Source organism: Adiantum capillus-veneris, chromosome 22 (assembly GCF_014529385.1).
Source record: "Adiantum capillus-veneris isolate H3 chromosome 22, ASM1452938v2, whole genome shotgun sequence".
NCBI lineage: Eukaryota > Viridiplantae > Streptophyta > Polypodiopsida > Polypodiales > Pteridaceae > Adiantum > Adiantum capillus-veneris.
Genome location: NC_140952.1, coordinates 50052797 through 50067675, shown reverse-complemented (window position 1 = coordinate 50067675; position 14879 = coordinate 50052797). Strand labels below are relative to the sequence as shown.

General features: G+C 39.8%; 1 long non-coding RNA gene and 1 pseudogene across 1 annotated transcript; both read left to right on the top strand.

Annotated features, from left to right (window-relative positions):
* Positions 1 to 7394: 7394 nt before the first annotated feature.
* On the top strand, positions 7395 to 12696 carry LOC147429324 (uncharacterized). The gene is made up of 2 exons (XR_015185852.1): positions 7395 to 8179; positions 11996 to 12696. It is a non-coding gene; the product is annotated as an uncharacterized LOC147429324 (long non-coding RNA).
* Positions 9617 to 11048, top strand: LOC147429325 (uncharacterized; annotated as a pseudogene).
* Positions 12697 to 14879: the final 2183 nt, after the last annotated feature.

Here is a 14879-nt window from a genome sequence, read left to right as displayed (position 1 = left end):
TTTTTAAGCATGGCCCACATGTTAACGCTTAACAATAAAAATAACAAAATATCCAACAATTGGTAAAAGGTCCGTCAAAACTGGGAAATCTCTCTACCGATTTGGGGTGTTAATGTGAGGGTTGGTCTTTATCGGGCATTTAATCCATTTTCTACGGGTAAAAAACTTTAGCTATCCTTTTAAAAAAACACTAATGTCAAAAAATAATATCTTGAAAATTTGAAAAAGTGCGTAAGCTCAACGATAAAATCTACATGTGTATGCATACACACAATGTGATGGTCTCTCTCTCTCACACACACACACACACCCACACACACACTCATAAGCAATGCGATGGTCTCTCTCTCTCTCTCTCTCTCTCTCTCTCTCTCATTCATGGTCAATAATGTGGACAACAACCTTTGCATTTGCATGTCATGCATGTTCTCAAAGAGAGACAGTCCCAAGTCGTGCAATGAGACAGTCCCAAGTCGACGTTAGGCGAGCTTTTTAATTTTCTCAAGCTCTTTAAAGGAATACATACTTTCAAATTTTTTTAAAACATATCAATATTGATTTTTTTTTTCTCAAGTTTTTTTAAAGGAATACATACTTTCATTTTTTTAAAACATATCAATATTGATCTTGAAAAAATTCTCTTGAAAAGATAAAGCCAAATATATCTTCCAAAATCATTAAAATTCTTCTTTTTTTGTTATATCTTCAAAAAGTAAATTCGCATCAAGTAACAAAACCTCCACTAAAGTTATCCTCTTTTTGTTATGTGCAATGAAACTTCAACATTTATTTTATGCAGAATCAAAAATCTTTTGACTTCTATACTATATATAATTGAGCTTAAGATTTTCAAGAAAGGAGAGGGCATCCATCCATGCGTCCTTCATTTCAAGAATGTTAAAAAAACATTTGGTTTGAAATGTAAAAGTGAAGGGTAAGTACCAAGTATTGACAATTGTGATAGTAGAAAATGAAAAAGATTTAGTTTTGGCTTCTCATTTCTCACAAAAGGTCACAATACTTCTTCTATCTATACTCTTTATAATGCAGCTTAAAATTTTCAAGGAAGGAGAAGGCATCCACTTATCACTCCTTGGTTCATTTCAAAAAACACCTTATAAAACATCTAATTTAAAATGCAAAAGTAAAAGGTAAGATTGTAAGAAATGGCAGCCTTTTGACAATGTCAAAAGTGACACGCCTTTTCAAATGTAAATTCAAGAGACTTTCTATTCCACACATGATAAATGTTGAAGTTTAATTGCACATAACAAAAAGGGGATAACTTTAGTAGATGTTTTGTTACTTAATGCGAATTTACTTTTTGAAGATATAACAAAAAAAAGAAAACTTTTAGTGATTTTTTTTTGTTTAATGAAAATGTAATTCTTGAAGATATATTTGGTTTTATCTTTTTAAGGGGCTTTTTTCAAAACCAATATTGATATGTTTTAGAAAATTTTGGAAGTATGTATTTCTTTAAAGAGCTTGAGAAAAAGAAAAAAGCTCGCCTAACATCGCATTGGAGTTGTCTCGCTTTGAGGACATACATGACATGCAAATGCAGGGATCGTTATTGACATTATTGACCATGAGAGAGAGAGAGAGAGAGAGAGAGAGAGAGAGAGACCATCACATTGTATGTGTGCATACACATGTACATTTATAAGGGGGAGAGAGAGAAAGAAAGATTTTAACGTTAAGCTCACACACTTTTTAAATTTTCAAGATATTATTTTTTGACATTAGTGTATTTTTTTAAAGGATAGCTAAAGTTTTTCACCCGTAGACAATGGATTAAATGCCCGACAAAGACCAACCCTCACATTAACACCTCAAATGGGTAGAGAGATTTCCCAGTTGATGGACCTTTTACCAATTCTTAGATATTTTGTTCTTTTCATTTTCAAGAGTTAACATGTGGGTCATGCTTAAAAATCTATAAAGTCTTTAAATTTTGGCAAGCAAGGGTGCCAATCTAAAATCAACGAGAGAGAACACCCCAAATGGGTAGAGAGATTTCCCAGTTGAAGGACCTTTTACCAATCCTTGGATATTTTGTGCTTTTCCTTTTAAGAGTTAGCATGTGGGCCATGCTTAAAAATCTATAAATTCTTTAAATTTTGACAGGCAAGGGTGCCAATCTAAAATCAATGTGAGAGAGAGAGAGAGAGAGAGAGAGAGAGAGAGAGAGGAGGACAATTGTTAAGTGCTGTATTTAATGTGTTGAAATGCAAAGTCCAACAAATGACGCAAGAGGAGAGAGGAAGACAGAACAAAGCTCACGCGTAGGAATAATCTAAAGTGACTTTAAAAGTTACAAGACAAGCCTTCAACAAAAGTGAATATCTATGGGAAGGAGGAGGAGAAGACAAAGAGAAGATAAACAAGAAGAAAATTTTTAATGCCATCGGAACAATCCCAAAAGATATATCTCACAACATGGGTAAGAATAAAATTATTTTTTTCATCTTCTCTCTCTCTCTCTCTCTCACACACACACACACACACACACACACACACACACACACACACACGTCTTGATAAAAGGAGAATTTGAAATGCTGTAGGAGCATCCAATGAAATCTCAAAGATCTATCTGATGGTAGAGAGAGAGAGAGAGAGAGAGAGAGAGAGAGAGAGAGAGAGAGAGAGAGACCAATCATAGCCATCTATATTTTTCTTTTTGAAAAAATGAGAAAAAGGAGTTCGCTTCTCCTTTTTAAATGTCCACCTGGGATAGTCACTTCAACTAGAGGGTTTTAGGGGGGGGAGGGACGAGGGGAGTATAGAAACTTTGAATGTCATAGTTATTGTATTGGAACAATAGCAAAATGCCTCTCTATGACAAATGTGACAAACTCAAGACATATGTGACAAATCTTTCCTTCAAGCATATGTGTGTGTGTGTGTGTGTTTGTATGTGTGTGCGTGCGCGCACTATGTGTACATATAGACATAATTGGGACATATCATGATGTCTCAAGACCTATGTGACAAATCTTCGCTTCAAGCATATACACACACACACACACACACATATATATATGTGTATATATATACACACACACACACACACACACACACACACACACACACACACACACACACACCACATATATATATATATACATATATACATAGACAAGCCTTCAACAAAAGTGAATATCTATGGGGAGTAGGAGGAGGAGGATAAAGAGAGAGAGAAAATAAACAAGAAGAAAATTTTTAATGCCATCGGAACAATCCCAAAAGATATATCTCACAACATGGGTAAGAATAAAGTTATTTTTTTCATCTTCTCTCTCTCTCTCTCTCTCACACACACACACACACACACACACACACACACACACACACACACACACACACGTCTTGATAAAAGGAGAATTTGAGTTACAAGACTGAATGGTAAACTGGTAATGGAAACGAATGCAGGGTTATTGATTTCGGAAGAATAGAACTAGAAGGACACTATAGATTTTGAACTTGTTTTCCTTTTTGTGACGGCCGTTAACCTCCTGTGAGGGTCTTCGTAGAGATGGCTTTGACCGGAAATTTGAAAATCTATCCGCTGTACAAAGGAGATGTTGTCCAAATTTTTCCTTTAGAGATGGGTAATTTAGATGATGGAATGGTACATACTGGTTTTTAAATACGATTATTTCTTATGTCCTTTTCGTTAATATGGTCATATGGAGCTGCTTTTTATCCAAGGTTTGTACTTGGAGGTGAGTATCATCTCTTGGTTGTTATGACACATGATTTACTGGTAAAACTCATATCTGGTTATGGTTATTGCATTTGGATTTTATAAGGTTTTGTAATGACTTCAAGCTGAATAAAAACCTAACTAGCATCATACTGTTACTTTGGTATACATGGATAGAGACCCTGAACCTTAAAGAAAACTATGAAATTGGGGTTGACTGTCTACCATACATAATATACATTAGACTCTCTGATGGGGTAGATTTATACAGGCTTGTTGCATATTGCTAGATTTCGGGTTGAAACTTTTTTCAAAGTATTATATTTAGATGAATATTGGAACTATCATGGATGGTGGCCTATGGTATCTTTTGATTGACTGTCGAAATACAAATAAATGGTTGCTTAATTGTTTTCGAATATTTGAGAGACATACACAATAGAGGATGTTTGTCATTACTTGTCTTGTCAGTACTAGCTTTGGACATTGACTGGATTTTTCAACAACTGATTACTACATGGTAATCTTGGACACAGATATGTATGTTCACTACCTCGACTATCGTGCCTTAGGATTGGGGTTCCCTCTCACTTACATAACACCACTAGGCTGCAATTTGCTGAGTCGAGTCGTAGTACTATGCGGTGATGCTTGACATGTTATAACTCTCTTACATGTTCAACTCAGAATACCATCATTTGGATACCTGTATGCTCCTCGCACACAGCCGTACATAAAGCTTCACAAGCCCTGTACGTACATGTACATACAGTCCTTGAGTTACAAATGAAATGTATCAAGAATAGGTCACTGCAAAAAGATGCATAAGGACACATAAACACGTGATTCATAGCTCACATAGACATGCGTACTGTTAGTACTTTGGTAGTATGCTCATAAGCGGCTAGGTATTTTTCATATGAATTATTTGATAACCAGGCTGTAACGACAAAGTTTGCGTATTTGTACTTTTTGATGCACTCTTTGATGCACTTTCTGGGTCCTATAATGCTAATACTTACAGGTTGACTGAACAGAATTTAAACATGTTTCTCACAATATGTATATAAATAACATACGGTTCAACTTAAACATTTGCCTAGTTGTAGGAAATCACTTTTGATGAAGGTAGTATATAGTGGTGAATTCACAATTATAAAAATACTTTTTGATGCTATCGAATAAATGCATAATGTTTAACACAAATGTTTACTTGAAATTAGTCCAAAGAATGGTAAAAGAGCCTTAACCCCCAAGTGGGGGTCTCGGATGAAATGACAGTAGACTGAAATTTTTGAGAATTGATCCAATTTACAAAGGAGATGCTGTCCGATTTTTTTGGAATCAAATGATGTAAACATTAGCATAAATAAATGGTTCAAACTTAATATTAGATCTTTGTTATGATGTTAGTTTTGTTGTAATTTTTGACACCAATAACAAGGGGAGGGAGTCGTTGACACCTGTCTTCCCAAGTAATGCCAGTTCTGACAGGCTTGTGTTTCTTGGATGGTGACAGGTAAGAGATTATTTCCTTGGGATTACAACGAAAATTGCAGCAGTAACGGAAGATCGTTCAATGTACATAAGATACAACACTAAGATATTATATTGTAGTGATCAAAGATTAAATTTTTCAGGTGAATGTTTGTATTATCCATTAGATACAGAATGTTGTATTAGTGTATATGAATTGATAATTGAGGTTTATGACATCTTGTTTTAAAATATTGTTATTTAATATATTATTTAATACAATTATCTAAGTATGGTTCAATTTTGAGGAGATTTTTTATACTCAAACACACACACACACACACACACACACACACACACATACATATGCTTGAAGGAAAGATTTGTCACATATGTCTTGAGTTTGTCACATTTGTCACAAAGAGGCATCTTGCTATTGTTCCAATACAATAACTATGACATTCAAAGTTTCTATACTCCCCTTGTCCCCCCCCCCCCCAAAAAAAAAAAAACCCTCTAGTTGAAGTGACTATCCTAGGTGGACATTTAAAAAGGAGAAGCGAACTCCTTTTTCTCATTTTTTCAAAAAGAAAAATATAGATGGCTATGATTGGCCTACCATCGCAGTTCTACACTCGATTGCTTAATGTAAGAGACATTCTCAAACATCGCTTCACCTTATATGATTCTAGTTAAACTTCACCTAATGATTTTATCACTTTCTTATTGTTTTAGAAAGCCATCGTGACCCTTTCACTTGTTTCAATTTATTACAATACCTCCAAGTGTTTTTCCATCCATCATATTTAAATTTTTGGAATACATTGTAATTTAAATGGTTCATTGTTACATTTCTTTTCAATAATCTAACACTTTCTTGTGACAACAAATGTTCTAAAATTCTAATGTCACTTTATCATTTTCTCTCTCACAAAGAACTCTCTTATAATTATTAAATCCCTCTCAATAGCCTTATGTAGTAGGACATAGTGAACCTTCACCTTGTTTTTGAAGCCATTAGGAATACCAATAGATACGTCTACACTGCATATAAAAATGACATGTGCCATCCACGCATAAAAACCATATCTATAGTTCTATAATGTATAACTGTAAAATGGCATTGCCTTCGGCGGCGGCATGGCCCCTTTTACCCTCAAACCCCTTGCTCTTACTTAGCATCTCTCTCTCTCTCTCTCTCTCTCTCTCTCTCTCTCTCTCTCTTGTTCCTTAGTCAGCCCCTCAGTTGCACGAAGCCTACGGCTTTGCTTGGTTACCAAAGGTTACTCACCAACATTAGGGGAAACTGTGTGTTACAATTGCTCGCTTTGAAATTGCTTTCTGAGAGGAAGAGGAGAAGGAAAAATCCCGCTTAGTTTTTGAGAAAAATAGTGTAAAAATAGTAAAATTCCCCTCTATTTCCTCTTGAAAATCCATAAAAAGGAGTCATGAATGGTTGTGAAATTGATTTTGAGAAAAATTAGTGTAAAGATATTTAAATTTTGTTCTATTTTTTAATACTTCCTCTTGGAAAATCCATAAAATGGACTCGTGTTTGGTTGTGAAATGATTTTTCCCCGAACACTGCTGCTCACTCATCCACACCTTGTCTTTTGTCTCCCAAAATATCCCTCAAATTTCAAAAAATCCCAAAATATCCTTTTATCTATTTTGGTCGGATTGTTCAAGTTTTTCTAATATTTATCCCTTTTTGACAACTGAGATCCGTCTTAGAGTGCTTAGCAGGGAAATTCCCTCACAAAAAAGTCGATTATGTCTAAAAATATGGCGTGATTCATCTCCAAAGGATACATAGTCAACTCAAATTCTAGTTCTGGCATCTTTTGTTAATAGACAACCACTCTTCTTATGAAAAGCTATAAATTTTTTTTATCTTTATTGAAATTTAATTTCGAGACCAGGGGTATTTTGGGAATCTTGGGAAATCTGAAGGGAAGTTTGGAAAATTATGACAAAATATTGGGGGTATTTTGAGAATTTTTGAAATTTGAGGGATATTTTGAGAATTTCCATATATTAGAGGGGTATTTTGGTAGTTTTCCCAAAAAAGAACGAAAGGGCTCCTCTCTCTCTCTCTCTCTCTCTCTCTCTCTCTCTCTCTCTCTCTTGCGCTTACATAAATGCACAGAAGACGATTCACTGGTAGCTCAACACATTCTTAGGCCCCTGTCACACACAGGCGACAGGCAAAGTCGTAAAAGCCACACTTGGGCACCATGCTTGTCACACAACGCGTACAAATTATAATGTTTTATCTTTCGAGTATAGTGACATCCAATAGACGTAGCCAAGGTGTTAGGCGTTCGTAGTTCCTGGGTTTTGAGCTGCTGGTTCAATTCCTTATGATATGCTTCGCGCCCGTTTTTTCGCGGATCTCCGCCAGTGAGGAAAGATGGGCGAGGAGTATGCCCTGATACTACTCGCAGAGCAACGGACACACTTTGAGGCCAATTATCTTTCAGCACGACATCCCCACACACGTTCGAACGGATGTGCGAGACACGGGCCTCTCTCTCTCTCTCTCTCTCTCTCTCTCTCTCCCCTCTTTATTTTTTTCAAGGACAATATACACCATTAATTGTATCGTTTAAGTTCAATCAATAGTGAGACGCCAAAGGAACATATGGATTGGCCTCCCAAAAGCGAATGTCCGTTCAGAAGACCATCACACTGAACTCCATACCTCGACATCTTTGCACAGCTTACCAACCCATCTTGATGGACACACCAGTCCTTACACAGAAAAGCAAGCTATGTGGAGTTGGAGTCGTCGAAGACCCAGGGCTCATGCTGGTAGAGCTCTTTGCCATTCATTTAGACTCGGCCAGAAGCAATGTCTTCTACCATTTTTCTTGCAACCTCTGTCGATTCAGCTTCTGCATCTCCCTCCTCTCCTATCCGCGTTCTCTCTCTCTCTCTCTCTCTCTCTCTCTCTCTCTCTCTCTCGTTCGTACGCAGGTGCCGTCAGAGGTGAAGCTCACTTTTCTCTCTCTCTCTCTCTCTCTCTCTCTCTCTCTCTCTCTCTCTAGCTCCTCTTGAGTGTCACGGCACTGTCGCATGTCCACTGAGTCACAAACCTGCCAAATTATATCACAACTGGATATTGGGAGTCCTTGGAGCAGGCTTGCAGGACATCAGCTTTAGGGGACCAGGCAAGATGGGTGACGGCATGCGAGCAAACAAGAGAGAGAGAGAGAGAGAGAGAGAGAGAGAGAGAGAGAGATCTGAGAGAATATCTACTGGCTCCCGGGCCCCAGTCCCGACCCCCCATCTCGACTCAAGGCTGCCTCGCTTTCCAAACAACACACCCTCTCACAGCGGCACCCTTCTGTTTCTCTCTCAGTGTGTCGCTGTTCGCGCAGGGCACACTGCGTGAAAGTGCGGAGCAAGCAAATGCCACCACGTGGCGGGGGAGGAGGGAATCCCTCCCATTATAATTGTATAGATATTATATATAAACGACATGAGTAATGTGCCTACGATTAATTTTTTTAAAGCAAGAGGCGAGTAAGGGCCATATTCAAAGGTATATTCAAAGGTACAAATCTGTTAGAACTGTCGCACGAAGCAGGGAGAATCGTACAAATGTCGACGTGGGGAATCGGGATGGCAGCAAGTGACTGCAGCGCGAGCACGATGAGAACAGGGCTGAGGGCGGCATAGACAGCAATTGGAAGCAAGTTCTGGAACTTTTTTTCTATAGTATATAGATCCGATGTAGACAACGAAACCAACAAGACGAGTTGGTTAACTAAACGTCCTTCACTCGTGTAGATTTGTGTTTGAATCTTTTGTCGTATGCTGCTATCAGAAGAGGCGATGAACGGAGGAATCTTGGAAAAATTCTGGTGCAATAAAATAAAGGGAAAATTATCAAAATACCCCTCTAATTTGTGAAAATTTCTAATATATTGTGGTGTGTGGATCCTTTAGGTTGTGTGTCCGACCAATGTGGGAGGACACTTGGTAGTTCTTGATGCTAGCCATCTTGGAATGTAACCCCGCCCTTTAGTATAAGAAGAGGTGCTCTCCTTTGAGAGAGGACACGCTCATTGGGTCTCAATCTTGCTGTACACTTGGGTACACTACATTGGTGGAGGAGACGGGCACGGGTAGTTAGGGATCTTTCTTGTTTTTTTTTATCTTGCTTTTTGGGGAGGATGGCTGCCTTTGCCTTGGATACTGGGTGAGAACTGGCCAGCATAGCCCGCTGGTTGATGCACACGGACTCTCAGAGCTATTTCGTGCAGCATCATCCGTCGTGTGTTGCTTATGAGATTACCCTTAAGTCATTTCTTGCCAAGGCCGCTCTGGTCACCTCGACACTGGTGCAGACCCATCTCTCCACAGGCGATACACTCATGTCTGATTACATACACGCCAGCAAGCTCATTCCTAGCCAGCCAGCGAAACAAAAGCTCTGACACAGGCCTTCCGCTCTGCTATTGGCGTGCGCATCAAGGAAGAAACTGAGATTTTAGAAGGTGAGGTCGTTGAGATCCAAATTGACAGGCCTGCAACGGCAGGTGCTGCTTCCAAGATGGGCAAGCTCACATTGAAGACTACAGATATGGAGACGGTCTACGACTTGGGTACAAAAATGATTGAAGCTCTTGGGAAGGAGAAGGTACAGAGTGGAGATGTCATTGCCATTGACAAAGCTTCTGGGAAGGTCACCAAACTTGGGCGTTCATTTGCACGGTCCAGAGACTATGATGCAATGGGGCCACAGACTAGATTTGTTCAATGCCCGGATGGAGAGCTTCAGAAAAGAAAAGAGGTTAGATTGACGTTATCAACAGCAGAACGCAGGGATTCTTGGCGTTGTTCAAAGGTGACACAGGCGAAATTCGCTCCGAAGTGCGGGAGCAGATCGATAGCAAGGTTGCAGAATGGAGAGAGGAAGGCAAAGCTGAGATAATTCCTGGAGTTCTCTTCATAGATGAGGTGCACATGCTGGACATTGAGTGCTTCTCTTCTCTCAATCGGGCGCTTGAGAATGAGATGGCCCCTATATTGGTGGTTGCGACGAATAGGGGAATCACAAGGATTCGGGGCACAAATTACAGGTCTCCGCATGGTATACCGATTGATCTTTTGGATCGGTTGCTGATCATCTCTACACAGCCTGCATTCAACGATCTTCGCACAACCCATTCTTTGGAGATATTATGTTGTCTTGGTTTCCAAGAGGTTTTCAAAGGTCCCTATTTTCCGCATGCTAGACGAGACGGGAGTTGCTGCATCTTTGGTGCAGAGGTGCCTAGTCTGTTCATTTGCAAAAGTAGTAATCGAGCTCCATGATTCAGTTCAAGTTTTAAGGTCTCTTTCTCTGTAGTAGTTTTTTCCTAGTATTTGTCTTATTAGATCACACCGAACCCCTTTATGGAGATGATGTATGTCGCAAAAAATTTCGCACCCAATCCTCATTCAGTCCTTCCTCGTCTTGTCCATTTCATTGGGATAGCGACCTAATGTTTGCATAAGCGAGATATACAAGTTCCATGCCTTGATGATGATCGGCATGATGACGAGTCTAGTCCCCCAAGCTCAGTCCCTTAGCCCCGAAGCCGTTGTATGATCACTCCCCCCAGATGAGGCGTTGGAGTTGATCCCTCTTTTGTCGAGTCCCTTCTCCGACTAATGTTGTAAAAAAGATGTCCATCTTTTTCTCCCTAAGGGGGGAGGTGTGGTGTGTGGATCCTTTAGGTTGTGTGTCCGACCAATGTGGGAGGACACTTGGTAGTTCTTGATGCTAGCCATCTTGGAATGTAACCCCGCCCTTTAGTATAAGAAGAGGTGCTCTCTTTTGAGAGAGGACACGCTCATTGGGTCTCAATCTTGCTCTACACTTGGGTACACTACAATATCTCTCAAATTTCAAAAATACTCTTGTATCTATTTTTGTTGGATCTTCAAGATTTTTTAATCTTTATTCTTGTTTGACAATTGAGCTCTTTTTGAGTGCTTAGCATGTAATTTTTTGCAAATTACCTCCCAAAAAAAAAAAAAGCAATTATGTCTAAGAATAATGAAAGAATTCATCTCCAAAGCCTACATAACCAACTCAAATTTTAGTTTTAGCATCATGTATGGTAGACAATCACTCTTATTATGAAAAGCTACAATTTTTTTTGTTTTTCGAGAAATTTACTCACACAACAGGGGTATTTTGGGAATTTTGGAAAATTTTAAGGGCATTTTGGAAATTTATGACAAATTATGGGGGTACTTTGGGAATTTTTGAAATTTGAGAGGTATTTTGGGAATTTCCACAAATTAGAGGGGTATTTTGGTAATTTTCCCTAAAATAAATGACATGATTACCATCATCCAGGTGGCTGAAAATCTTACAACCACAATGGATGGTGCTCCTCTCATAATACTATCTTTAGGGCTTCCTTCCGCCGTGGTCACTACATCCTTTTCCACTATGGGCTACCACCGCAGCATTCTTGAATTGCAGGCATGATCCACAGTGCGCCACGAAAGCGCAGGGGATGGGTACTGAACCTTGGCATGCAGTGGTCTTGAGTTGCGCACTATGCCTCACTGCTCTTTTTCTTTGTGGATCTTGGCTGCATGGGAGCGGAGCATTAAGGGACCCGTCGAGAAGAACCCCCCTGCAGTCCACCCGCAGCTTGAGGGAACACACACTGTATCAACACCCCAGAAAACCCGCAGTTTCACTAGGGGAAGGAAGCCACTGGTGGAAATCCGAAGAGAGAGAGAGAGAGAGAGAGAGAGAGAGAGAGAGGGAGAGGCTGAGTACGGTATAAGTAGTAGGCGGTCAAGCGAGAGGATTGCGAAGACGAACCAGCTTTGGTGCATCGATGGGAAGCAGCACTGGATGCAAGAAGCTGGCGAACGAGGACGAGTTGAGGTTGTTGCTGATCCCCACCTGCACGAAGGTGAGCAAGCTACAAATCACTTCGATGATGGCCTCGCATGCGGCTGGGCCCCAGCCCCTGCATCAAGCACTACGCCTGTGTTGATGCAAGGACGCTTCTAAAGGAGCCCAATCTCTCTCTCTCTCTCTCTCTCTCTCTCTCTCTCAACTTCAACCAGCTTTATTTCTGTGCATGAAGTGTTACAACCATGTTACAACATTATCAGTGGCACTATAATTTAGAGCGGCCAAAGCACAGCACTACTAGCATTTGCTCCACCTAGAGTAGCCCTCACTTACATTGCCCTATTGTTTATGCAAGCGTTTGTGAATGCACCTTCAGGATAGCCCAGTGGCATGCTTTTGGATACCTCAGTAGCTACAAGTCTCTCCGATACTATTCCATAAGAACTTTAAACTACAATAGGATATACAATGGCATTAGAGCGGAAATCTCATGTAGTCAAGGCTAGTTCTTTGTGTCACTAAAATAACATTTCCTTCTTTTGTTCATGTAATATTTGAAAAGCATGCCAATATTGTCACAAAGCTTTTCATTGAGCTCACGCGAAATTTGATTGGTTGGAGTTGAGGCACTCTTCCGCCAGGCCCTCCATTTTTCTTCCCCCCCCCCGGAAGAGTTCATGGCCTCTCTCAGCCCCTTCGCCTTTTCATTGTTCCTCCTCCACACCGTTTACACTAGGCAGTGGCAGATTTGCGAAGACTTGTTTCTTCCGCCGGTTCAGTCTGAACCCAGCCTTAGAGAGAGTTCGAGAGACATGTGAGATATTGTGAGTGCTTTTGGCAATAGGTTCAATTGCATTGAATAATTGGTTTATAACTCCTGCAAATTCCATGTCATGCAATACAATGTGATATTCATAATATAGGAGATTACAGTAAGGAAATTTAAGGACCAAGAGAGCGAGTTTGGATATTATCTTTGTTGTTGAAATTTTAAGTTAACAAGAAAAGCCTTAGGATGTGATCATATCTATTGATCAATAAAATAGATGTGGTGGATTGTTTGAGGTGCCAACATGGGTAGGTTACTCTTACAGCATGGCTATCAACGTTGAACAGCAGTTGTGCAAATTGATCCCACAATTTTAACGTCTCTCTCTCTCTCTCTCTCTCTCTCTCTCTCTCTCTACACTCTTGTAGTAGCAGATGGACGAAGATAACTACATAAGGTCGCATGTATTCTATACTATATATAAAGGGGGAAGGGATTCCAGTCCCCTTGCCACATGCCATCCTCTAAGGAGTCCGGCTAGTGGAGGGGATGTGGTCTTCCTTTAGCTATACAATGAAAGCCTTCTCCCTTTCTTTCTTCTCGATTGATCAATCATCTAAACATATTTTAATGCTATATCCATCCATTGCTCATGCTCAACAACTTTCTCTTTAACAATCTTGATGATGTGATATACACCTTCTCGATCGATCAATCATCTGAACATATTATAATGCTATATGCATCCATTGCTCATGCTCAACAACTTTCTCTAACAATCTTGATGATGTGATATAAATCATCTCTAGCTTCCTGCCTCTCTTGCTTCTGTCCATGTTACCTCTGCTCAGGCATCACCATACATGTGCATGTAGCTTCAAATACTTCTCCTTCTTCAGTAGCCACTTTGTCGGAGGCAGAGGGAGTCTCACTCGTATAAGAAAAGGGCAAATTTTTTGATCTTCGGACTTAGGCCACCACATGCCCTGTGTCCCAAGTACTACCTCGTGCAATTCCCCATGCGATATGCCACCTTGTGCTTTCTTTGCACGGCATTCCCCACCTCCCCTTTCATTTTTCAATCTACAACATTTTATCCCCTTTGGAATATATCTCAACAAGATTCGTCTCAAAAAATGTATGTCCCAGAGTGGTGGCCACCTAATTGTTCAGGTGTGTGCATAAGTGTATGCTTAGATTGATGGTTCAATGTACCAAACGATTTTCCCCTTTCTATTGTCTATGAGGATAGAGAAAGGAATATCTTATTAAGGCCATTTTAAGAGTATTTTGTTTTTTCCCATCAAAACCCCATTCTATGAACGTTCTAAAGCTTGTTAGGTGTCCCTAGCTTTGACATTGCCGTTTTATAGCCTATTTTGGTGCAGATACAAACATCTTATTCCTATGGGTGAGAGATAAAATTTCTCGTCAAGCCTCAAACTTGCGTTTTAATTCTCATGTGAGAGCGCTTGAGATGCTTGTGGGTACCTTTTTTCTCTTTCTTGGTAGGGCATTGATAATAAGCATGGTCCAATTTTCGTGTTTAGAACGTGTATATACCGCTCAAGATCCTTGAGATAGAGCTTGTTGTTGCCTTTGTAGGCTCACTTCTCTCTCTGCTTGTTGTTACTATTTTTCTCTTTTGAAATCAGTGTTGGTTATCTCTGTTAAATTAGAAGCTATGGAGAATTCATGGTGAGAAGAGGTGTGTAAGCACAAGGAGAGAGAAAGAGAGATTGCAAGAGTGAGGGAGCCATTGTAGACACAAGATTATAAAACAAAAAAAATGCATAACTTCTATTTGGGAGTAAGCCTTCATATACAAGTCACTTGGGTTTTCCACATCACTCCTTAAGAATGCTTCGACATGAATGCCTAGGTAGCACCCAGGTAGCACAAGTTCCCTTGCTTTGACATCCTTAACTCTCCCTCACTTCTAGATAAATCTCTTTCACAAACTCTTATCTCGACTCTTTCACACACCCCTCCATAGATTATATCTTTGTGCATCCATGTCCATTATGCCCATTTCCCAAGTAGCA